This window comes from Urocampus carinirostris, chromosome 4 (assembly GCF_059441175.1).
Source record: "Urocampus carinirostris isolate Australia breed hairy pipefish chromosome 4, RoL_Ucar_1.0, whole genome shotgun sequence".
Lineage (NCBI taxonomy): Eukaryota > Metazoa > Chordata > Actinopteri > Syngnathiformes > Syngnathidae > Urocampus > Urocampus carinirostris.
In genome coordinates, this window is record NC_142352.1 from 8,418,158 (window position 1) to 8,436,234 (window position 18,077).

At 42.5% G+C, this 18,077-nt stretch overlaps 1 protein-coding gene across 1 annotated transcript in view; it reads right to left on the bottom strand.

The window, feature by feature from the left end:
* Nucleotides 1-460: 460 nt before the first annotated feature.
* Nucleotides 461-18,077, bottom strand: part of kcna4 (potassium voltage-gated channel, shaker-related subfamily, member 4) — a 120,861-nt gene continuing 103,244 nt past the window's right edge. The window contains exon 3 of the mRNA XM_088333576.1: nucleotides 461-1,513. The gene's annotated coding sequence lies outside the window, so the exon portion shown is untranslated. The remainder of the gene's footprint in view (nucleotides 1,514-18,077) is intronic.

Consider the following 18,077-nt stretch of genomic DNA (forward strand, 5'->3'; position numbering starts at 1 on the left):
GCAGCAAAGTTGCTACAGGTGAAAAAAGAAAAGTAGTGCGTACAACTATTGCATTTAAGAAAGAAATAATTGCAAAATATGAAGGAGGTGTGCGAGTGTCTGATCTTGCTAGGGAATACAGCATGGCTAAATCTACGATCAGTACGATACTAAAGAATAAGGAGGCTGTGAAATCGAGTGATGTGGCTAAGGGAGTGAGTGCTATAAGCAAGCAACGGCGGTCCACCTACGCCTTCTGCTGACCACCACAAAGGTAAGAAATCCTGTACATAATTCTTTTCTATATCCTTTTTTTTTTGGTACACATGTTAGCGTAATCTTTTGTACGGAGGATTACGATAACGCGAACGTACGATTAGCCTGGGCTAGCTTTATGTGGGTGTTGGAACGGAGCCCAACTTTCAGGGTGTTGGAACGGAGCCCCCTTTCCAATGAACCGCTCACCACTTGTTGTGGAGACCCGGGTGCTAAATGACTTGTAAACGACCTGATTTTTTTATTTTTACACGTTCACGTTAGCGTAATCTTTCGTACGGAAGATTACGCTAACGCGGACGTACGATTAGCCTGGGTTAGCTTTATGATTACGTTAAACATTCAAGGTAAACGTTCAGGGTGTTGGAACGGATTAAAACGATTTACATTATTTTTAATATAGGTGTACGAAGTCTTTTAGCCTCTAATTATGCCTCCGAAGAAAGTCAGGGCAAGCAGCAAAGTTGCTACAGGTGAAAAAAGAAAAGTAGTACGTACAACTATTGCATTTAAGAAAGAAATAATAGCAAAATATGAAGGAGGTGTGCGAGTGTCTGATCCTCTCCCCACCGTCTACCTGCGCCTTCTGCTGACCACCACAAAGGTAAGAAATCCTATGCATAATTCTTTTCTTTATCCTTTTTTTTTATTTTTACACGTTCATGTTAGCGTAATCTTTCGTACGGAAGATTAAGATAACGCGAACGTACGATTAGACTGGGTTAGCTTCATGTTTACGTTCATGGTAAACATTCGGGGTGTTGGAACGGATTAAAACGATTTGACATTACTTTTAATGGGAAAAACGATTTCGGTGATCGAACAAATCGGTTTTCGAACAGGGTTCTGGAACGGATTATGGTCGAGAACCGAGGTTCCACTGTAATAGTACTAATGGAATCAGCAATCGAGTTGAGTTGGGTGCTCATACTGGTATCAGTCCTTTTATAAGACTGACCTAAACACCTGATTACGCTATGGTATTATGTAGTATATTAAGACGTACACACATTATTCGTAGTTTTTTATCCTCGAAGTGTAAAGAAAACATGGTATTGTAGCATTTTTTTCGTATATGTGGAAATTAAGGCAATCGTTCTGGGCCACAGTTTATTCATTGATTCCACCCTGCAGGGTTTGTTTACCTATTTCGGAAAGTAGTAGTTCCACCCCCACATGCCCCCCTTGTTGTTGTTCCCTGCTGTTATCTTTCTAGGATGTCCACTCGCGATGTTGCGTGGTCCTGGCACCGGCAGATCTGCAACACACAAAAGAAAAACAGCTTTTAAGAGCAATCGGCACGGCCGCTTTGTTGTGACGAGGATGCTGCAGGTTACGCTCCAGCTTTCAACTTCACCACGCGGCCTCGCTCATTAGCTGCTAGCTCACACGTGAAGCTTGAAATATGTTTTCCAATGCTGGGAAGTTTTCAAAGCAACCGTGGAACAGAGAGGAGAGGCCTCTCTATTAAAGGAGTTTTTTTTTTTTTTTTTGTCTACGCCCTACAACTAACTGCTGGCCCGCGAGGGCCTGCAAGCCCTTTTCTGCTGGCATAAAAAAATTAAATCATATGATCCTCTAATTCACAGGTGTCAAACAGGCGGCACGTGGGCCGGATCAGGCCCGCTGAGGGATTGAATCCGGCCCGCGAGACAACACTCAGAGAAGCGCAAGAGAAAAACAAGCTGCAGGTTGAAATATGTCCACTTGATGTTGCCAAAGCCAGGTGCCTCGAACAAAGACACTATACTTGTATTTCTTTTTCTCTCTCCCCCCCCTCTCTCTCTTTCTCTCCCCACCGACCCCTTTTTTCCCACTCTCTGTTTGTCTCTTTCACTCTCTGTGTCTCTCTTTTTCTCTTCCTTTGTTGCTCTTTGTTTCTTCCTCTCTCTGTTTTTAACTTCTTTTGCTCTAACTTCCTTTTTTCCTTTCCCCTCTTTTCTCTTTCTCTCTTCCTACCCTTCGGGCTTTATTTTCTCTTTTCTCTCCCTCTGTCTTTCTATTTCTCTTTGAATTTCTTTCTTCCTCTCCCTTTCTTTTCCCCCTCTCTCATGACTTTTTATCTCTTTTGTTTCTCCCTCTCTCTACCTCTCTCTCTTTTTCTTTCTTTGTCCTGCCCCCTCTCCGTTTCCCTCCCTCTTTCTCTTATTTCTTTATCTCTTTTTCTTTCTCTTTAATCCACTAGTCCGGCCCCCGACAGAATGTTTGTTCTATCGTGTGGCCCCCGAGTTAAAATGAGTTTGACACCCCTTCTCTAATTCATTATCTGCACCGCTTATCCTCAGTAGGGTCGCGGGGGTGCTGGAGCCCATCCCGGGTGTCTTTTTGCATATTGCACTAATACGATCCCAAAACTGTATGTAACATCCTACATGCCCACATTTCTTGCGTAAATATTGTGTAAATTATAACCTCATCTTCTTTGTTTTCTCACTGTTGATTGTGAAACTGGAGTGCCACGTCCAATTTCGTTGTCACAATATGTTTAACCCATTTTGTAACAATGACAATAAAGGTATATTCTATTCTATTCTATTCTATTCTATTTTATTCGGGCAGTGGGCAGGGAATACCCTGAACTGGTTGGCAGCTAGTCGCAGGGCACACAGAGACAGACAACTCACTCGCTCATTTACATTTAGGGACAATTTGGACCGGCCAATTAACCTGACGTGCATGTTTTTGGGAATGCGGGAGGAAACCGGAGTGTAGGCACGGGGAGAACATGCAAACCACCAAATCACCAAATCGATTGCACCGACTTCAGTTGAACGTGAAGAAAGAAGCTGGACAAGGATATACAGTGGATTGCATTGATTTAATATTGTATATTGGTAAATGGACTGCGTTTATATAGCACTTTAACAAGTCACTGAAGACCTCCCAAAGTGTTACACATTGCATTTCATAAATACCAGTTCACACACACACTCACACACCGAGTCAGCCATGCAAGGTGCCTACTTGCTCATCGAGGGCATTAGGGGTTCAGATTAGGGGTTCAGTACTTTTCCCAGGGACGCTTCGACTTAAACTCAGAGTAACTGGACAAGCACTCTACCTCCAGAGCTACTGCCACCCTGAATAGCGAAAGGTCGCACGTTCGAAGCAAGCAAGCCTTTTGCAAGTGGGAAAAGATTTTGTCTGCCACTTTCAGCCTCGAGGTAAGATCTCAGGCCAGAGCCCAAGCCTGACCCTACCCAATCTAAGTTTCAGGCCAGGTTGGTACATTAGGGTAGGGCCAAGCTTCTCTATTTCTTGATATTTGACCTGTTATTCTTCATCCTCTCTGTTATACATTCTCGTTTCACTTAAATTTTGTTAAAAAAAGACAGGCTTTACGTGTCTTGTGGCGTAAGGACCATCCCATCAACCCATATGTGTCACGGTTGCCATGGCGCCCAATTGGCCCCGCTTGTGTGGCGCTAGCTGCGGCTCGTTGACAGATTGGCTTTCCTTCTATTTAAGCTCAGTGCTATCACTTTTCCTTTGTCAGTCCGTCAACGAGCCTCTGCCCCGCAAGAGGTGGGTTTTGACTCGGTCCTTTTTCCTGTTGTTATTTCTTGTCCGGTATTGTTCCCGTTTATTTTGTCCTGTTTAATATCGGTTTCCGGTTTAGTTGCTGTCTATTTTTGTCCCTTTTATTATTCTCTCCAGTTTTCGTTCCCGTCTAGTTTATCCTGTTTAATTTCGATATCCTGTTTCAATATCAATCCTGTCTGTCCAGTATCAACCCCATCCGTCCGATATCAACTCGGGCAATTTGTATCGATCTCGTCGGCCTCTGGCTTCCTGCCATTCCACGCCAGACTGCTGCCTAACTTGCACGACGCCCCATTTCCTGTAAAATAAGAGGCTTGTGTGAGAAACGTCACACATTTGGGTCCTGATCCTGGTCCGGTTCATGACAATAGGACCAGACAAGGCTTTACAAAAGCTCGAACCAAGCTCCAAACATGATTATCCACTCATAAAAATATATCAGAGGGACTTGCCTCCCTGTAGCTCTGTTGTTTACAATATCGATTTTGTTCAGGTTATTTCCTTATCAAGCATACCTGTTTGTTTTTTCTAGATCATATCGCAGAAGAATTGCTCCATTAAGAATGTGTGTGCCTATTAAAAGTCTTGCACATAAAGTGTCCCAGACGGCCTCCAAAAAGAGCAGCTGTACTATTCTCCACCTCCGTAATTTGAGGATTTCCACACGGTCTCAGAGGAACTGGAAACATTTTGTATGCAATCACTGCTGTAGCAGCAACAACACAATTAGCGCTACGTACTCAGCCGTTTACCTAATTTGCCTTTTTGGATATGAGCACGAAACCGCATTTGTTGTGCTAGCTGTCGACATGCGGATGAGTCGCCCCACTTCTCATAATCAAAAACGATTTTTGTTTTACAATGTACCGTATTTTCCGCACTATAAGGCGCACCGGGTTATAGGGCGCACCCCGAAAAAATAGTTTTTGGTCCTATTTTTGACATACATAAGGCGCACCGGATTATAAGGCGCTACAATGGGAACGTCGACAAAACAGTCAGATAGTCCAGTCCAACTTATTACCCCCTTAACATTCCCAAAGCTTGCAAAGACGCAAATACGTGTCGAGAACACGTGCGGATGCGGTGTCCGTACGATGTCACTCAAATGCATCGTTCCATCATTCGGAAGGTTAAAGTCTTGGGATTCAAGAAATGCCAACCATTCCTTAGTTTCTATTTTCTTTTTCGCTCGCAACTTTGTTGTACATATGACAATAAACACTTGGGATTGAGTTTAATTTAAAAATAGACACTCCATTCCATCCATTATCTGCACCGCTTATCACAGAAACATCGAGTTCAGTCTGAAACAAGATACAGGGATAATATATATAGCCGGAGTAGCTCACCGAAGTCGTTGTGTTCATAATAATGTGCAGCATGGTGCTCTTATATCCGTGGGTGTAGTAAATCCAAGAGAATAAAATATTTACAAATGCAGAATGGTAAAACATGTTTGCCCTATGCCGTAGACAACCAAACATGCTATTCACATTCATCCTTTTCGGCCAATTGCAGGCTTTGTTTTGCCGTTTAAGCCAATGCCAGCCTGTAAATGATAAAAAGGATCCGCCCCTTGACCTCCGAATAACTTTAGCCAATAGTGATCGATTCAACTGATGATTGACACGTCTTTTTTGGCCAATTGCAGGCTTTGTTTTGCCGTTCAAGCTAATGCCAGCCTGTAAATGATAAAAAGGATCCTCCCCTTGACCTCCGAATAACTTTAACCAATAGTGATCCATTCAAATGATGATTGACACATTGGTTAGCCAATGAAACGCCGGTAAATAAATCCCAGCATACACCGCGGACTACTTGGCGTTCGGGGGAAAATCGAGTCGGCGGCTGCAAGTTAGTTGCAAGACTTTGCGAATTAATATTGATCCATAAATAAGGCGCACTGTATTAAAAGGCGCATGGTCAGTTTTTGAAAAAAATAAAGGCTTTCAGGTTCGCCTTATAGTGCGGAAAATACAGTACATGTAACCCTCTATAAATTAAGCGAGTTGGAAATACCGTAAATTCCGGACTATAAGCCGCTACTTTTTTCCCAAACGTTCAACACTGCGGCTTATTCAGTGATGCGGCGCTCGAGTACAAAAGGTAAGATTTAGACCGGTGGAATATATGCGCCGAGGAAGACCGCAACTTCTTGGCTTGTGCATACAGTAAATTAAATTAGCATAAACATACCCTCATCATGCAAAATGCAAAAAGAAAGGCACATGACGCAGCTTTCAAGCTAAAAGCAATCGAGCAGTCCGATAAAGAAGGAGCGAGCGTGTTGCCAGAGTGTTTTGGAATAAGGTAGCGTGGGACGACGTCTATATATTGGATCAATACCAAAATTCCAATTATCACTCTCCCCTACCTAGTGCAGGGTAGGTTTCTTTCATTTATAAGATTTTCAAAACCATATTTACATTGCAATGTTCAACAATGCACTACTACTGTGCTTCCTGTTTGCCTCTGTCATGTTTAGCTTCTGAAAAGGGAGCCTGTATAGATTTTACACACTTCTGCCTGGCAGGCAAGATGCAGCAGTAGGCCAGGTACAAAGAGATGTTAATATGTGCCTGTCAGTCAGGGTTGGGTAGGGTTACTTTAACTTGATTACTTTCAATTACTTTTGGATTATTCCAATACCAAATATGCTAATAAAAGACAAAAGAAACTAAATATGAATAAAATGATGACTCACAACACGTGGTACCCTTACTCTCCTGGCTTTGATCTCTTTGATCTCCGGCAAAACTAACATAAAATGCGACAGAAACAAAATGAAAATAAATCCAAACAGCTTGCCAACATCATTTTTGCCGTTCCATGTGTTCCGTTTCTCCCCAAGCATGCACAAAATTTAGTAATTTTATTCATATCTAGTTTCTTTTGTCTTTTATTTGCTTGGTATTGGAGTAATCCAAAAGTAATTGAAAGTAATCCAGTCAAAGTAACCCTACCTAACTATGCTGTCAGTCACCCAAACAGGGATAAACTTTGGGGAAATTGTTGGACGGGTAAAGTATCGATCACAGGTCAATAGTATCAATCCGATCCAAGTACTTGCTCAGTATCGATAATATCAATATTTGGATCGATCCGTCCACCCCGAGTTAACGTTATCCCTCACAAAGTCACAAGATATTGAGGTTTGTCTCATTATATTTTTTTGCTGTTAAATTCAAGTCTTCCCCCCTCGGGGCTCACAGTTTGCCATTTGCCATGTCTCGCTACATTCTCACTTCTCGCCACTCAGCAAGATGTTGAACAGCGTTGCTGCCGCCTGCAGAGTTGAAGCACCCAATTTTGGCTTATCACCAATTTGGGCTGGAGCACTTCTCCCAAAAGACTGCAATCTTGTCCAAATGTATCTACCATACATAGTGATGGGCACGTTACTGGAAAAATAAAATTAGTTACAGTTACTAGTTAAAAAGTATTTATGTTACCCCCAGATTACTGACAGTTAAACTTGACAGTAATTATCTCATTGAAATTAAGGTATATAATCATATTTTCCCCGACCCCCTAAAACTGCCAATGAAGTTCTGGAAAGAGCGATACGCAGATGGAGGTAGTGTATTAATATTAAAGACTAAAATAAACGTGCATAACATTTACAACTCTTCAAGATGTCTAAAAAAAACAGCCAAAGTGAAATACACAGTTGCAAAGGTTTTGGTGCTGTAAACTGGACGTCTCTCTATGACCACTTTTGGTAAATTGTAATGGGAAAAACATCCCGCAACTGAAAAATGTAAGATACATATTATTGATATTTCTACCCAACACTTATATAGGGAGAGATTTGTCTCAAAAACAAATATGATTACGGTTTACTTAAGCTCTACAAATCTCATGTCTTTAAAAATCGCATGTTATTCACAGACACAGACACTGGCAATGGACTCCGGCGCTTCATCACTCTTGCTGCTGCTGGACCTTAATGCTGCTTTTGACACTGTGGACCATAATATTTTACTAGAACGGTTGGAAAAATGGATTGGTCTCTCAGGAACCGTCCTCTTATGGTTCAGATCCTACTTCTCAGATAGGACGCACTGTGTTAAAAATGGTGAAATGACATCTGAGCCCTTTAGTGTTACCTGTGGTGTTCCGCAGGGTTCAGTACTTGGCCCCCTTCTTTTCAGCATTTACATGCTTCCATTAGGTGATATTATCCGCAAGTATAATATCAGTTTCCATTGCTACGCAGATGACACTCCACGATATCTTACGATGGAGGAATCTGCCACACTAAATTGTGGAAATTTGGAGGCCTGCCTCACTGAGATAAGAGTGGATGTCACTCAACTTCTTGCGCCTTAACTCTGAAAAGACAGAAATTTTAGTTATTGGTCCATCTTAATGCCGTGACTTGCTCTCAAAAACTACTCTGAACATTGACAAATGTAAGATCACCCAGAGTGACTCAGTTAAAAATGTAGGCGTATTTGACCCCGATCTGTCCTTTCAAACACACGTGAAGTATATTACTAGAACAGCTATCTTCCATCTTCGTAACATTGCTAAAATTCGTCCTATGCTATCTCAGTCAGATGCGGAGGTTATAATTCGCGCGTTTGTTACTTCCCGTCTCGATTACTGTAATGCACTACTCTCCTGTCTCCCGAAGTCCAAAATCAAGAGCCTTCAGCTGGTACAAAATGCTGCAGCGAGGCTTTCAACTAAGACAAGAAAGTCAAGTCAAGTCAAGTCAAGTCATTTTTATTTGTATAGCCCTAAATCACGAAGAGTCTCAAAGGGCTTCACAGATTGTTACACTATATTACACAAACTATTTTCAACCGACAAGAGGAGTAGGTTATTCATATGCAATGGAGTAGAAGTGAGTTTTAAGTTTAGATTTAAACATTTCCACTGAGGTTGCAGATCGAATCTCAGGGGGAAGAGCATTCCACAGCACCGGTGCCCGGATGGAGAACGCTCTCGAACCAGCAGAAGACTTTTTTGCTCTCGGGATCATCAGAAGACCAGCACTCTCAGATCGTAGGCTTCGGACTGGGACATAGTGGCAGATCAGATCTGAAAGATAAGAGGGAGCAAGTCCATGTATGATTTTGTACAATACTAAGAGAACTTTGAAGTCACATCTTTGGCTAACTGGGAGCCAATGCAGGTTAGCCAAAATCGGTGTTATGTGATCGTACTTTTTTGTCCTGGTTAAGAGCCTCGCTGCGGCATTTTGTACTAGCTGAAGAGACTTGATTCTGGACTTCGGGAGACCGGAGAGTAGTGCATTGCAGTAATCGAGACGGGAGGTAACAAATGCATGAATTATTGTTTCCGCATCAGACTGAGACAGTATTGAACGGATTTTAGCAATGTTGCGAAGATGGAAGAAGGCAGTTCTAGTAATTTGCTTTACATGCATCTCAAAGGATAGATCAGGGTCAAATATGACACCTAAATTTTTAACTGAGTCACTCTGTGTGATGTGACATTTGTCAATGTTCACAGCAGTTTTTGAGAATAAGTCCCGGCATTTAGAAGGACCAATGACTAACATTTCAGTCTTTTCAGAGTTAAGACGCAAGAAATTGAGTGACATCCACTCTTTTATCTCAGTGAGACAGGCCTCCAAATTTCCACAGTTTAGTGTGGAAGATTCCTCCAACGGAAGATATAGTTGAGTGTCGTCTGCATAGCAATGGAAGCTGATATTGTACTTGCGAATAATATCACCTAATGGAAGCATGTAAATGTTGAAAAGTAGGGGGCCGAGCACTGAACCCTGCGGAACACCGCAGGTAACATTAAAGGGCTCAGATGTCGTTTCACCATATTTAACACAGTGCGTCCTATCTGAGAGGTAGGATTTGAACCACGAGAGGACAGCTCCTGAGAGACCAATCCATTTTTCCAACCGTTCTAGTAGGATATTGTGGCGCACTGTGTCAAAAGCAGCACTAAGATCCAGCAGCAGCAAAAGTGATGAAGCGCCAGAATCCATTGACATTTGGAGATCATTTGTTACCTTGATCAGAGCTGTCTCAGTAGAGTGGTTAGCCCTGAATCCTGATTGCATGGATTCAAAAAGGTTATTCTCGGATATGAAAGCATTCAGCTGCTGTGCCACTACTCTTTCGAGTACTTTAGAGAGGAAAGGTAGGTTTGACACAGGTCTGTAATTACTTAATATTTCTGGATCAAGGTTGGGTCATTTCAGTGTGGGTTTAATAACGGCGGACTTAAAAGCTGCTGGAACTACACCTGAGGAGAGTGATGTATTTATAATATTTAGAACTGAAGGCCCAAGGACGCTAAAAAGACTTTTAATAAGTGAACCTGGGAGCGGGTCGAACTGGCAAGTTGTCGGTTTGGCCGCATTCACCACTTGTTTGAGATCATCAAGTGACAGTTCACTAAAACCGGCCATTTTCCCAGGGCAGCCACCCTGTCGTGCATCTGTAAATTTCAGTCCTTTAATACGTGTGGTACTAACAATATCTTTTGCAATTTCTTCCTGTATGCATTGAATCTTCTTAGTGAAGAAGACCATTAACTCCTGAGCAGAGTGTGTCGAACTGTCTGCGATAGGCTGTTGCCTTGTAAGCGATGCTACAGTGTCAAAAAGGGCTTTGGGGTTGTTCTTTTGAGACGCAATCACCTTCGAAAGGTAGGCCGATTTTGCAGAGGCAAGGGCCGCTTTATACTTTAACAAGCTGTCACACCAGGTTTGATGGAAAACCTCAAGCTTGGTAGCGCGCCATTTTCTCTCCCATTTCCTGCATTCTTTTTTAAGGGTTCTAGTTTCATCAGTAAACCAAGGTGTGCGTCTTTTAGGACGTGATTTTAGTTTTATGGGCGCTATTGAATCCAGCACACTAGTCAGGGTGGTATTGAACTCATTCATGAGTGAGTCAATCGAGCCATTGTATTTAGGAAAGGACGCAACTGCTCCAGGAAGGAGTTCAAAGAGCTCAGAAACTGTGCCAGTGCTTATATTGCGTCCGCTAAATCCCTCATCTTTATTAACTCTACATTTAGTTAGCACCTCAAATGTCACTAAATAATGATCAGAGATAACAGTAGTACACGGTAGCACCATAATGTTTGAGGTTAAAACTCCTCGAGTCAGAATCAAGTCTAGCGTGTTCCCATTTTTATGGGTTGGCAAGTCAACCAGTTGAGTAAAACCAAATGCATCAATTAGAGAACTAAACGCAATAGTAAGTGAACTGTGTGGGGAGTTCATATGAATGTTAAAGTCTCCCATAATTATAATTTTGTCTGCATAGGTTACTAGTTCAGACAAAAGTTCAGCAAATTCGTCTAAGAAAGTTGTGTATGGCCCAGGTGCACGATAGATAGTTATTACATCAATTGACAATTGAGGGGACCGCATCACAAGAGCCTCAAACGTTTTGTAATTATTAGAGGTACGTGTATTAAATTTGAGCGATTTTTCAGAGATTAGCGCAACACCACCACCTCTTTTCAGCGTGCGTGCTATATGACTACTCTCGTAGTCTGGGGGAGAGGCATAATTTAGCGCTAAGTGCTCATCCGGGCGTAACCACGTTTCACAAAGACCCATACAGTTAAGTTTATAATCACGAATAATGTTATCAACAAGTAAAGCTTTTGGAGCAAGCGATCTAATATTTAACAGACCAAATTTCAGTTTTGCTGAATCATTTGACTTAGCTGAACTCTTTGTAGTCTTTGTCGAGATCTTCAAAAGCTCCCGGCGTTGTGGCCGTTCGTGAGCGCTGAGTTTAAAGCGTCGGTTGTCCGGCGAGGAATGAATGGTGGAATTAGTTACATCCTCGCGTCCATCCTCGCGTCCATCTTGCTGCTTGGACTTCACACGCTTCACACATCTACCTGCACGGCAACCACGTTTCTGTTTTCTTTCTTTACGGGGCCGCCGCCGTCGTTTATTAAGAGGAATAGCTGTCCACAAGGATGCCGGGTCTCTTTGAAGTTCGCTCGGTATATCATAGGCGTTATAAAAAGTGCCCGAAAAGTCGAAATTTAGACGCCCACCCAACCGAATAAGTTCGTCCCTACTGTAAGTGTTTTTGGCCACACATGTGTCCAAAAGTGAAAGCAAAAAAGACAAGAGAACGGCAATAAATAGAAGATTAGCTGGACGAGCCGCAAGCATGTATCCATGCGCCGCCATGTTGGAAAGTTTGATCACATTACCCCGGTTTTAGCTAACTTGCATTGGCTCCCTGTTAGTTTAAGATGTGATTTTAGGGTTCTGTTGGTATTATACAAAATCATACATGGACTTGCTCCCTCATATCTTTCGGTTCTGATTTCCCCCTATGTTCTGGTCCGGAGCCTTTGCTCTGAAAATGCTGGTCTACTAGTGATCCCAAGAGCCAAGAAGAGATCCGCAGGTTCGGGAGCGTTCTCCATCCGGGCCCCGGTGCTCTGGAATGCTCTACCCCCTGAGATTCGATCTGCAACCTAAGTGGAAATCTAAGCTCAAAACACACTTCTACTCTATAGCATATAAATAACCTGCACTTTATGTTGATAATATGTGTATCATTTGCCCTCATGTAGGTTAATAGTCTGTAATAATCGTTTGCAATAGTCTTTGATCCGTGCAGCCCTTTGAGACTCTTTGTGATTAAGGGCTATACAAATAAACATGATTTGACTTGACTTGACATATTTGTAGCTCTGCAAAATACACGATTCACACTTGAATCTTTTCTTTTAGTGGTACTTGATAAATTAGAAAATTGGCTTTGATAGTCTTAAATATCGCTCAAAATTGGCCATGAAAAATGTGTATTTACCCTGTTAAAAGCTGTTTAGCGTCAAACCGAGTTCCATCAGCTACAGGTAGACGCCCATCCCGCTCTTTTAGAAATACATTTTCATGGAACGTGTTGTTGACAGATTGCACTTGAGCTCACCTTCCCAAGAGAATCACCATTTGAGACGCGAGCGCTCGTGCTAATACTCCCATCAACGATCATGTGAGCCTGCTGGCGGCAGCAGCTGAAACAACCTCAATCAAAGCATGGGCAGAGCTTCACTGCAGGTCACCTGTCGGAAAGTCTTAGATGGCATTAGGACCATGTATTCTAGGACTCGGGGTGTCCCGTGCTCAGGCAACGTTTGACGACTTAGCTGACGGTCGGCGGTCATTTCAAAGTGTTACAGGAAGTTGGATAATCCCCTCAACCGATTTTACTAAACGCGCTCATCATCGTAACACCCTAACCTTGAACCGGCCTGTCATAAATCTTCCGCAGGAAGCGAATCACTGAATTAAATCTGCAGCAGGTTTTAATCTGATCCGACGACTCAACAGATGGACTCATCAAGGGTACCATAGTTTCAGGACCACAACTCACATTTTTTGCTGCATTTTAAAAACAGAAGTTTTTTTTTTTTTTTCGTGGTGGTAAAACATTTTGCCCAGCAACGGTCGAGCAATAAAATGAGTGAGCGGTTCACAGAAGTCCAATCAGATTGTACGATTAATTATAACTTCCGTCCAACACGATTTAAAGGTCTTCCCAAATCCTAAAGCAAGCAGTGTGAGAAAATAGTAGTTTTTTGCATACAATTTAAATGTATATATTTCATGAATATCACATCTCACAGTTCAAGTCAAGTCAAGTCATGTTTATTTGTATAGCCCTTAATCACAAAGAGTCTCAAAGGGCTGCACAGATCAAAGACTATTGCAAACTACAGACTATCATGACACCATCCCCTGATCTAAAACCTACATGAGGGCAAATAATACATATATTATCAACATAAAATAAAGGTTATTCATATGCTAGTTCACAGATTTCTTAACCGCATGGGTCGTAAGGGTACCAATGAGAACGCAACTCTGGACAGCCTTCTCCACTGGTGATGCTCCCTGGCCTGTTCTTGGGTCTTGGCAAAGTTGGCACCAGTTCATTCCTTAATGTTCTTGGACCTGTTCTTTTTCAGTCCTCCTCTCCTTCTGCCCCCTTTGGACTGTGCCCTAGAGACTTATCTTGGTCGGTCCTGATGATCTTGTGACGTGACCATACCACTGAAGGTTCCATTTGGACACAGTTGACAACAGTTGTAGGGTCCAATGTGACCACTGATGGTGTTGCGCACCGTTTTGTTTGACACATGGTCTAAGTAGCTGATACCTAGAAGTTTCCTGTGGTATCCCATCTCCAACGCCTGGATTTTCTTTTCCAGTTTTGCTGTGAGGGTCCATGTTTTGCAAGCGTAGAGGAAGATGGAAGTAACCAGCGCTTGCTTGAGTCTGATCTTTGATTTCACTGCTATGTTCTTGTCTTTCCAGGCGGGTTTAAGTCTGTCAAGCGCGGCATTGGTTTGAGCTATCCTGGCCATGATTTGTGGTTCTGACAGGTTCTAGCTCTCTGTGGTTGATGGTGATGTTTGTGGCGATACCTTGGAGATTCTTGGTCATTGATTTTGTTTTTCTGTGCTGATTTTCATCCCAGACTGGGTTGATGCTTTGACCAAGCGATTCACCAGACTTCGTGTTTGTCTCCTGCCAATCTGGCAATATCATTAGCAAACGGAGGTTAATGATGTTGTGTCCCCAATAAAGACTGTACTTTTATGTTGCTCCAGAGTAATACAGTATATTCCAACTATTTTCTAAGATAATGCCTTTTAAAGACAGCCTTTCTTGTCTTTTACCTCTGAGCAGTGACATCCTATGAGGAACAGCAGCACCCTGGTAAGCCAGGCACCACATCGGTTTACGTGTTATTAAGAGTTTTTTTGGTAGTTTTTGTGGAGAATGCTTAATCATTGCATCACAGGTGGATGCAATAAAGGTACAACAAAAGGAAACCTCCAAAGAGGTGCTAGATGACAAAAATAACCCACAAGGAGCTAACGGAGGCTAACCTGGATTGATGAACAAAAGGCGGTCGCATCCTTTTGGGGGGAAAAAACGCGAGGCTGGCCAGCCAAAAACACGCAGGGAGCAGACAGTCCAACTGGGAACCAACAACAAAAAACAGCTACGGCGATAAAGGCGAACCTGGCCAAGAATAAACCAATCAACACAGCAGGCTAGCCTTGAGCAAACAGAACCAGAAGCTTTTGACAGACCCGATGCTAACAGTTGAGGCTAGCTGGACAATGTAATACCAAATGCGAAACATGACAAAAAAGACAGGCAAAAAAACATAAATCGCTTACCTAAAAAGAGGCAAAAGCACACACACACTGTAAACTTACTCCACAAAGATTTTGGAGTTGGAAGCACTCAACTTGGACAAAACAGTTACAAGGCCCCCAGTGACAGGGTAAGCAAAGTTTCAATTTCTTCAATCACTCTTCACTAGATTGCCGACTGTTTCGGAGCTGCCTCATATGTTGTGTTAACAGGATCCACCACGTTGAAAATCTGTTACTATGAGGTCACTGCTTGAGAGGAAAAGAGCTAATGGGTCAGCTTTTTGACAAAATTTCTTGGTGCGTAGAATATTTTACAACATATATGCATAATTGTGACGAGGAACACTGCACGTTTTGTGCCAAATTGAAAAAAATATATTGGTCTTTAGATAAATAAAGGTACAACAAAAGGAAACCGCCAAAGAGGGGCTAGATGACAAAAATAACCCGCAAGGAGCTAACGGAGGCTAACCTGGATTGATCAACAAAAGGCGGTCGCATCTTTAACTGCCAAATACTCTGCCAGTGTACGAAGTGGGTCAACTTTGGGCCTGTTGTCTGTAAACTTGATACATATGAATCAATGGTGAGAAGGTGGAGGCGCCAGCAGGAAGAGCCATGGATTCATACAATACATAACAGGATCTATAAAGGGGATTGAATGTACTGTATTCAATATTGACTACATGGTCAAGATTATTAAACAAACAACCTTGCCCTGAATGTATACATCCTCAATGTATATCAATCAAAAATGATTCTGTTGTCTTTCCGTATTATTCTAGTCAATTTCAGGTCACAGAAGCTTCCTGTAATCCGCAAGGAACAATGTCAAGTGAATGCAATTTGCTCCGTTGCCGCGGTAACTACTATGGCCACAAACAGCATAAATTCCACATCTGTGTTGCAATCTGACACTATTCTCCACAGTGTGGTTGCCCTGGCACTCTCGTTTAGAAGTATACAACTCACATTTTATGTGACACAGCCCTCATTTCAATTTTCTTTTGGCGTAGTGATACATTTCCGTTCGTTTTCATAATTGCTTCTTTTGAATGGTTACATGATCCGAAAACATGTGACGTAAACAACTTTGGGTAGAACTGAAAACAATGCAGCCAAAAACAGCGTCGGATGGGCAAGAACACGGTACCCTTCGCGTTCTGCAAACAAATCAGTTTTTCTTCAGAATCCCTGATTTTCATTCTTAACTTTGAGCATGCGGCTTTTAATCAGGTGGGCTCGGTAGTCCCGAATTTACGGTAATCTCGGGAGGATTAAAGTGACGTTTTTGCCCGGCAAATGAGAGCTTTCCAAGACAGAAACGCACACTACATAAATCAAATATTACAGCAGGGACCGCGCGGAGGGCGCACGTTGACAGGACGCCCGGCTTCCCGTCCCTGACACTAATCCAAAGGCGGAGGGGATTTTCTGCCTCTTGCTGCTCCTTGCCTCACTTTCCTGCAGGCCTCTCAGATCCACAGCATGTTTCCCAGTCACTCGCGCATACGACAAATTAGATGAAAAGACTATAAATACGCTGACCCGAAAATAAAAAAGGTGCCACGAGCTTGGTTTCAGCAATTTTAACCAGAAAACTTGCACATCTGCTGTATAAATACCAGCGATTTTTCCCACTGAACCATGCATGACTGCACACCATACTCAAATTCAGACATGTTCTCCTTGAGAGGTTAAAGGGAATCCCGAATTCTAAAACATGGAAAATGTGAGAAGATAGTACATGTTTTATTTGCATGAAATCAACATGTATAATTCAGCGGTTTAATCCATATATTTTACGAGATAATCATACCTGTCAACCTCCACGGCTCCAAACTGTCGTATTTTCCCTTCCAAAATACAAAAAAATGTCACACCATATTTTTCTTTTAAACGTGTTTATTTACAAAACAATAAAGGTCCCAACACAGACCCTTGAGGTACTCCTCAGCTAATGCTCATATGTAGTTTAACATGTTATATTGTACATGTGTTTCGTTATATCACTCTGAACATATTCATCTCATCTCATCTCATCTCATCAGCTGTACCGCTTATCCTTATTAGGGTCGCGGGGGGGCTGGAGCCCATCCCAGCCATCTCCGGGTAGTGGGCTTGGGACACCCTGAACTGGTTGCCAGCCAATCGCAGGGCACACGGGGACAGACAACTCGCTCGCTCATTCACACCTAGGGACAATTTGGACCGGCCAATCCACCTGAAATGCATGTCTTTGGAATGTGGGAGGAAACCGGACTGGCCGGAGGAAACCCACGCAAGCGCGGGGAGAACATACAAACTCCGCACAGTAAAGCCGGTAGCTGGATTTTAACCCACGCAGGAGATTCCCACGACCTCAGAACTGTGCCGTACGCGCGCTAACCACTCTGCACATATTCTTAATAATTTAAAAAAATATATTAAAAAAATTAAAAAATCAAGTACAATTGTAATCAGCGTAACTAAAATATCCATTAACAACACTTTAAATTTAAATTTGTAAATGAAGATATTCTTGGGTGGAAAAAATTTGTTGGCATTTCTATTTTGTAAACCAAACTACAATATCAATCATTGATGTGTAGTGCCTAATTTCGACTCCCCTGCAAAATCCTCCGCCCTGGCGGGAACGCGCATTCTGCTGCACTTCCGACAATAGCTTTATTGTTTTAACAAGCTTATTATATAGAATACCATTGCTATTCTCGGAAGCGCACCAGAATGCGCGTTCACGAGGGGGGGAGGATTTTGCAGGGGAGTCAAAATTAGGCACTACAGCGGCAGACGCATGCGTACAGTAGCATCAAACGCTCGCTTCGTCGGCAGCAAAAAAAAACAATCGATTTGCGATAGTCGGTGTAAACCGGAAGGTACCCATAATTGTCAGATTTGCGTTTTTCCGTACAGATTTTCTTGTACTTTGTATGGCAAAAACATACAGGTTGACAGGTATGGATAGTGCATTTTGAAGACAGCCTGTTTTGTCTTCCTGATCCGTAGTGTGAGTAACACATGCACCCTAGCAAGCCAGTATTGGTTTGCGTGTCAATTATTCGAAGAGTTTACGGATTTTTTAATTTGGACTTTTTTTCTGTGGAGAATGCATAGGCATTGTGTTGCAA